This window comes from Lycorma delicatula, chromosome 1, assembly GCF_047948215.1.
Source record: "Lycorma delicatula isolate Av1 chromosome 1, ASM4794821v1, whole genome shotgun sequence".
Taxonomy (NCBI): domain Eukaryota; kingdom Metazoa; phylum Arthropoda; class Insecta; order Hemiptera; family Fulgoridae; genus Lycorma; species Lycorma delicatula.
In genome coordinates, this window is record NC_134455.1 from 378,919,391 (window position 1) to 378,926,614 (window position 7,224).

The window sequence follows — 7,224 nt, forward strand, 5'->3', positions numbered from 1 at the left end:
TTTTCAATACCGTAAAATTTGAAAAAAAAGACAACAGTTAAACTAATTTTTATTAATTTTCTGAAAATTTCCCCGTTACCATCACTAATTTAAGCAAATTGGAAATGTAAAGGCACAGACAAAATAAGAGAACTATTTAAAAAATAATTAATTTATCTTAAGGTAAACAATGTGTCAAAATAAGTTTCTGACTTCAAATTCGTGTTCTCCGACCCCAAAAACCCTTATATACGTTATTTTTGAAGTTTTGTGATGAAACATGCTAGCGCTATATCGTCACGACTTGAAAATAACCTAAATCCCATGTTAAATCCCCTTTAAAATTCAAGTGGAGTGGGGGATGACTTTTTTCGAACGGAAAGAGTTCATCAACGCGTCAAAAATTTTGTTTTTGAGAGTACTTTTAAATCAGGGGGTGCACGTTTTTCGACAAAGGTTTTGTCCTATTTGGACCACTCTAATATATATATATATGGTATATCAATATTTAATATTACAAGTATGCATCGATGTATAACTAGTATACACCAGGATTTTCCACTAGTGATCAGTACATTCTAGTGCTAAGCTAAGGGGGATGTACACATACAAATGACATTTAGTAGCGTAGGATTATTTATATTATATGAAGTTGACTACTTACAAAAATGATGATGAATGACTATTATCAAAAATATGCATGGGAAAACAAATAAAACGCCACCTCATGTTCAAGTTACGATTAGGCAAATATTATGTCTGCTATTTTCTAAGTAATATCTTTCCATTATCTGCTGCGATTATGTTTTCATTGTCACTAATCACAACTTCTTTCAAGAGTTCAGCAGCATAACTGAAATGTTAAAAAATATATAAATAAAATGTCAGAAGTCATGACCACAAAGTTGAATCCAATAGTCTCTGAGCTATTATGTTAAAAATTATGTGAGTTTTGTAAGTTTGCAGTCATAATCATAAAAAAACAGGCTGCTTCCAATTTTTTAATAAACTGTGAATTTTGACTACTTAGACATATTTAGCAAGTTGTAGAAGCGTATGGTTTTTTTCATCGAATTCGTATTGTTCTCTCACCTTCATTTTATAAGCCATGAGGCACAAACCTTTTCAAATAGATACAAATAGCAGTCCTTCAAAATATTTATGACAACACTTAGCACACCCGGAATGATTATAACTTTGCTCACTCATTTTTTTAAAGTCAAAACTGCCGGTAGTGAATATTTCTGTTTCAAATGGTATCTATAAGCATGTGGCTCAGCCGAGTGTAAAGAAAATGCTTTAGAAATACCTTTAAAAGACCACCTTATGCGTTTAGTTTTATTGAATTCGAACGCTCTTTCTTATTTTTTGAATTTGGCCCGGAGTGAATAATTTTTTGATTTTAATTTTGACAATTCCTCCTGTAAATGTTTGCTTTCTAACTTGATATAATGCAGTTCACTAAGCAGCTTGACTTTTTCACCTTCTGTAAATGTACTTACTACAATGTAATTTTCATCATTTTCAGGTGATGAAGGAATACTTTTTTACTTGATAGCACCTCATTTACTTGTTTCTTTCTCTAATTTCACTATATATGTTCCTTGAACCAGTCACTACTGTCAGTTCCTGTTTTAGGTAAGTGCTCAGTAGGAGAAGCATCTTTTTTAATTTTTTTTTTTCTATACGGTTCATAACTTAAAAGTTGACTTACTAAGGCTCGCTCATAGCGATCAGGTCTAAAATGTATAATTAAAATTGTTGTGTTGACAATATTAAAACTGTCTTGTCAGCTACACTTGTTTACCTAGATTTTACTTTGTGCGCTATCTTTTGGGAATGAGTGAAACATATCCTTCTTATCAAGTTAATAATATTATATTTGAGTTTTTTATAATTAATATTATTATTGTTATTGCACCCAAAACAGCACACACCATTTTGAATTTGTAAAATTATCCACCCATTTTCAAGCCCAAAACAGACATACACAGTTTAAAAACTGTGTATGTCTGTTTTGGGCTTGAACACACAATCACAGATTTTACATGCATACAAACAATACACTCACTAAAATGAGAATTAAAACAATAAGTAAATCACGCACAGAAGAACAAGGATCACGATGGCAATTCACACTAAGTACTATGAGAGTATACCTACATATTAACTGATAGTGCAGGTTAGCAGCTGTCAGTTAGTGACACCCAGTGCAGCAGCAAAAGATTTACAACTGTGGAAGTATAGTATTTGTATTATCATAGTATGATGGATTCATGTATAATTATTATCTTCCTAAAAAGGGCAAATAAATAAATTATAATCAAATAACACATCCTTTTTCAGTACTCTTCCATTATACATGGAAATTCAGTACTGCTTTAAATATACCCAAATTTTATAATTTTAACAAAACCAAACACATACAGAGAAAAGAGAGTAGTTTATTATTTGATACAGTATCTACAATGTTTTTTTTTTTTTTTAATGCTGCACATTCAATGACCAACTTTAAAATAAGCCGATTGAAAACAGCAGTTCCTAATTCTTGGTTTAAAAAAAAATCCTTTACATCATTTCTTTCTTAAAGAGCTTCAAAAACAAACATTAATAATACTGAAAAACTAACTATTTAAATTAATTGTAGCAACAGAATATTCTCATGGCTGCAAACATGACATCAAAAATAAAATATTCAAGTCTGTAGGAAGAAACAAAAAGATTCAATGTCTTCAGAAACATTATTGGATAAATATGTTAAAAATCTAAATAAAAAGTAGGTTTTTACCCTTTTTGCTCATTTTAGAAAAAAGAAACACTCATTACTGCTTAAAAACATAACTACTAAGGGTTTAAACACAATTAAAAGCAAAAGACTACCCAAAATTTATGACAACACTTAAAAATGACATCAATATTTTCTAAGAACTGTACATTAAGTTACACTATTGCATGTTGGATTTATTTACAAGTGTGAAAAATTAACATTTAAACAACAGCTTACAACTAACTGAATTTGCAAATTCTTTATTCATTATTTCTTAACTTTATTGTTTCAATACACAACACATTTCTACAATTTTTTTAATTTCAATCGACTTTTTTTTCATTTGTATAATTTTTACACAATAAGGTATTTTAATATAATATTAAAATAAGACATGCTAAATATTTTTTTTAGCTCAAAGTTTTATCAGTTCACATCCATTTCTATTTCTTTTGGAGATAGCCAATATACAAAGCAAGTGAAAGTAAAGATAAAAGAGTACAATAACAAACATTTTAACCCTTTAATTACATAATCTTTCTTTTCTGTAAACAAACAATGTTTAATGTAATTTAAAGAATTTTAAATACATTAAACACTTATGAACCAAAATATTTTAAGAAACATTATTTATGAAACTGAATCAATTTGATAATTTCCTTTACGGCAAAAAAAATTATGACTGATATAATACTTAGTGTAAAAAAAAGAAAATTTTTAAATACCTTATCAGCAAGTTTATCAAATTCTAATCTTGCTAGTTGTTTAGCTCTTAATAAAAGTGATTCTGTATGAAGGACATCCCCAATATCTTTTGTAATTTCATCCACACTCATCGCATTTGCTAAGCGTTCCAAAAATGTTACAAACTATAAGAAAAAACCTACAGTTAAATATTACAGGTCTGTATTTTGATAGACATAAAATATTATAAAATTCATTTAAAAACAATTACTGTAAAATAAAATTTATACATTTTTAATACTTGTTACTAAGTACTGGGTGGACTAAAAATTGGTTTCTACTATTATTAGTAATAAAATAGTTAATAAAATACACTTTGCAGTAAATCTTAATACATATCAGAGGAACTGTTCAAAATCTCCTTCTATGCTAATGTGCTATTATTCGTGTCTGCATTTTTAACCAGTAAATTACATATTTTTACAAAAAAGTTTTGTCTCAATTTATAAAATCTACTGAATTTTTAACTAAAAAAGCTTCAGGTAATTCAGGACATTTGCATTAAAGTACCACATCTCTGATTATTCTCCATAACAAAAAAATCATAAGGCATCAAACCACCGCATTAATGACATGATCATTCAATTTTCATCAACATCTTATTCGTTTTGGGAAAATTTTAACTGCAATAGTCCCAAAGTACATGCCTGATTTTGCTGCCTAACATATGAATAGGTAATACTTAACACGGAGTTGTTCAATAGCTCAGCAATAACAAAATCTCATAACATCTGAAGAGATGAATCCCCTTTTATATTTCCATTGAACAAATAAAGTTTCTAACACTTTTTGTGATCCCGCACAAAACATGAATTTCAAGTATATTAACCCTAGATGGACCAAGGGAGGTCAAAAAATCTGAAAAAAATTAATTTGTGTCATTAAAGGTAACATTTTTTTCTGAAAACATCACGTTCAGATTTCTAACAGCTTTTTATTTTCATAACAGAAATTAGATAATGGATTACTTTTAACCCCCCCCCCCTCCAACAAATGACCCATCTTATATTATTAAAAAAAAATATTTTTTAAAACAGAAAGTATTTTCCTTGATATGTTTCAGTTTTTCTAAATGAGATTATTTTGTTATGGTAAGTTGGCATGCCTGCTTATATTCAATCAGTAGTAGGTCAGTGTGTTTGTAGTTGATAATACTTTCTGTACTAGGCTAGTTTTATTTGAGTTTTTTTGTGAAATGGTTGTTTTATCTTTTTGAAATTGAATGAATATATTTCTACCCGTGATATAGAAATTATATTACATTAAGATGACATTATTGATGAAGATGAGTTGTGCAATTCAAGTGAAACAGAAGACTTTGCTTATAACAACAACGTTCATAAATTTTATTTATATATAAAAGCTGAACAAAATTGTTTTTAACACAAATGTTTTCATCAAAAGTAAAATGACTGAGTATAATTACTAAAATTCTTTTAGCCATAAATCAAATACATACAATAATACACAAAAAAAAAAAAATTTTAACAGAGTTAAACAAAAAATTAATTATTATTTACTCACAATTGATTAATCTCGTCTCAAATTTTCTTTTGTAATTTCACATGAACTCAAATCAACCTCCAATTTATATAACTTTGATTCAATACAAGCCTTATCGTCTTCCAGAGTTCTTATTCTACTATTGGCTGAATCTGTTAATTCCAACTATCTATTTAACTGTGTAGTGCAGCTATTTTATCTTTCAATGACTCTATACGCTAAGAAACATCAATCACTGATTATCTTAAACACAAATTTTCAAAAATAACTTATTTATTAACATCTGAATTTTATTCTTTAACAATTTATACTAAATCTAAATTGAATTCTCTTTGTAAACATGCAATGATCTAATGAAAATGAACAGAATGCACATAATTGGATCAAGTGAAGCGAAATGAGAACAAAAATCTAAGATTAACAAGTGATTATTTTACTTTATACCGATTAAAAAACAAAAGAAAGAAGAAGGGAAGACTGGGTAACTGGGGAGTCAATTATTCTAAATAAAGAATTATCACTGAAGTTACAGAAAAGATAATTTTTATCCACAGGATCAACTGCTGTCAAGCTAAGAATGAACTGAAAAGATTTGCTTTTAATGCAAATGCATAAGGAAACTAATAAACATAAAGATGATGTGACTAGGGTAGTGAACAGGTAGAGAAGATTATGAAACAAGAAAGTGTATTTTGGAGTTTTGTGGTACAGGAAGATCAAATAGCGGGTAAGTATGGGCATACAGAGTTAATTTCAGAAGGTTAATTAAGTTTTAAAAGGAAAATTAAAACTTATAGCAAACACTTCGTTTAAAATTACAAAATATTTTATATATATAAATCACCAATAGAAATAAAAACATCAAAACTGTTTTGTAATAGTGAATGAAAATATAAAAAATATAATAAAAAAGAACATGGATTGTTAAAAGCTACTTTAATTTCTGCCTCATGTAGGTAAAATAAAAATAATATTTATAAGTTTAAGTTACAAATTTAGTTATTTGGTCATACATGAGCCATCTCCACGACAGGCCGAGAACTTTCCAAATGACCATTGTAACTTGGAAGTTTTGACGGGGGCTTTTGAATGATTAATGAGAGATCAACTGCATACATCAAATTTTGGTTATTGCAAAGATCGTATTTAAATATATTTACTGCTTACTACAATCACGTAATAATAACAGGGGAAACTAGACTAACTACTACAACCATCACACAATGAACAGTCTCCTAAACCTACAGTAATCGTTAAATTTTTATTCTACTTTACAATTAATATCACACTTTATTTTTATATTTTGTGAGTTATTGGTGTACTGAGCATTATTGCTAACGATTCAAGAATATGACACAATTCATTTTGTAACCTGTTCCCTTTTTCCTCTCTCTGCTTCAAATCATCTAATTAAAAAAACAAAAGCAAAATGTAATTTTATACAACTTATCAAATATTTGATACGCCAATCAAATAATTGTTGGCTGACACAATATTTCTTTTCACAATCACTTCAACGACTGGCTTTCTGTCACCTATTCTGAAATAAGGGCATTCATTGTTGTCATTGTAAACATGGGTCTGATAAAAAAATCTACAATAACATCTTATTGGACAGTAAATAATTCACAGTCTACACAATGGTTTTGAAAAATGTTCACCTGCAATACGTTTCTGATATGGTAAAAGGTCAATTAAATGTTGGACAAAAGGTATACTGCAAACAAAATAAAATGTTAGGATTAGCCTACACAGAAAAAACCAAAAAAAGCCTTTGTTTCTACATCTTTGTTTCTACAAATTCTGAAGTAAGGGATAAGGAAAATACAAAAAGGCATGGTGGTAGAGTTATCACAGAAAAAGCCAGCTACGGTTTTAGATTGTAACAAATATATGGGTAGAATCAACACCAATGATATGACATTATATGCGTATCTGGATGAGCGAAGAACTCTAAAGTATTGGAGAAAGGCAATTTTTATTTATTTTCAAGAATGGTACTAAATTTTTATACAGGGTGATTCCGGAGGATAAGGCAATGCTTTGACAACTCATTCTAGAGGCTAAAAATAAGAAAAAAGTTCATATAAACATAGGTCCGAAAACGCTTCATTAGCGAGTTATACTGGATGAAAGATTTCGCCCGAGTTTCAGTTCCTCTGGGTAAATTAAGGCTTTCTGAAATTCTGGGAAGGTGAATTAAGAGGCAAATTCAATTGTTTTTAAGCTGG

The 7,224-nt window shown here is 28.9% G+C and overlaps 1 long non-coding RNA gene across 2 annotated transcripts; it reads right to left on the minus strand.

Annotated features, from left to right (window-relative positions):
* Nucleotides 1–649: 649 nt before the first annotated feature.
* Nucleotides 650–5,153, minus strand: LOC142318455 (uncharacterized). Of its 2 annotated transcripts, none has more exons than XR_012754916.1 (3): nt 5,015–5,153; nt 3,472–3,615; nt 650–832 (listed from the first exon to the last, which is right to left on the minus strand). It is a non-coding gene; the product is annotated as an uncharacterized LOC142318455 (long non-coding RNA). The 2 variants fall into 2 exon arrangements; XR_012754917.1 differs by having other exon boundaries at nt 3,472–3,629.
* Between the last annotated feature and the right edge of the window lie 2,071 nt (nt 5,154–7,224).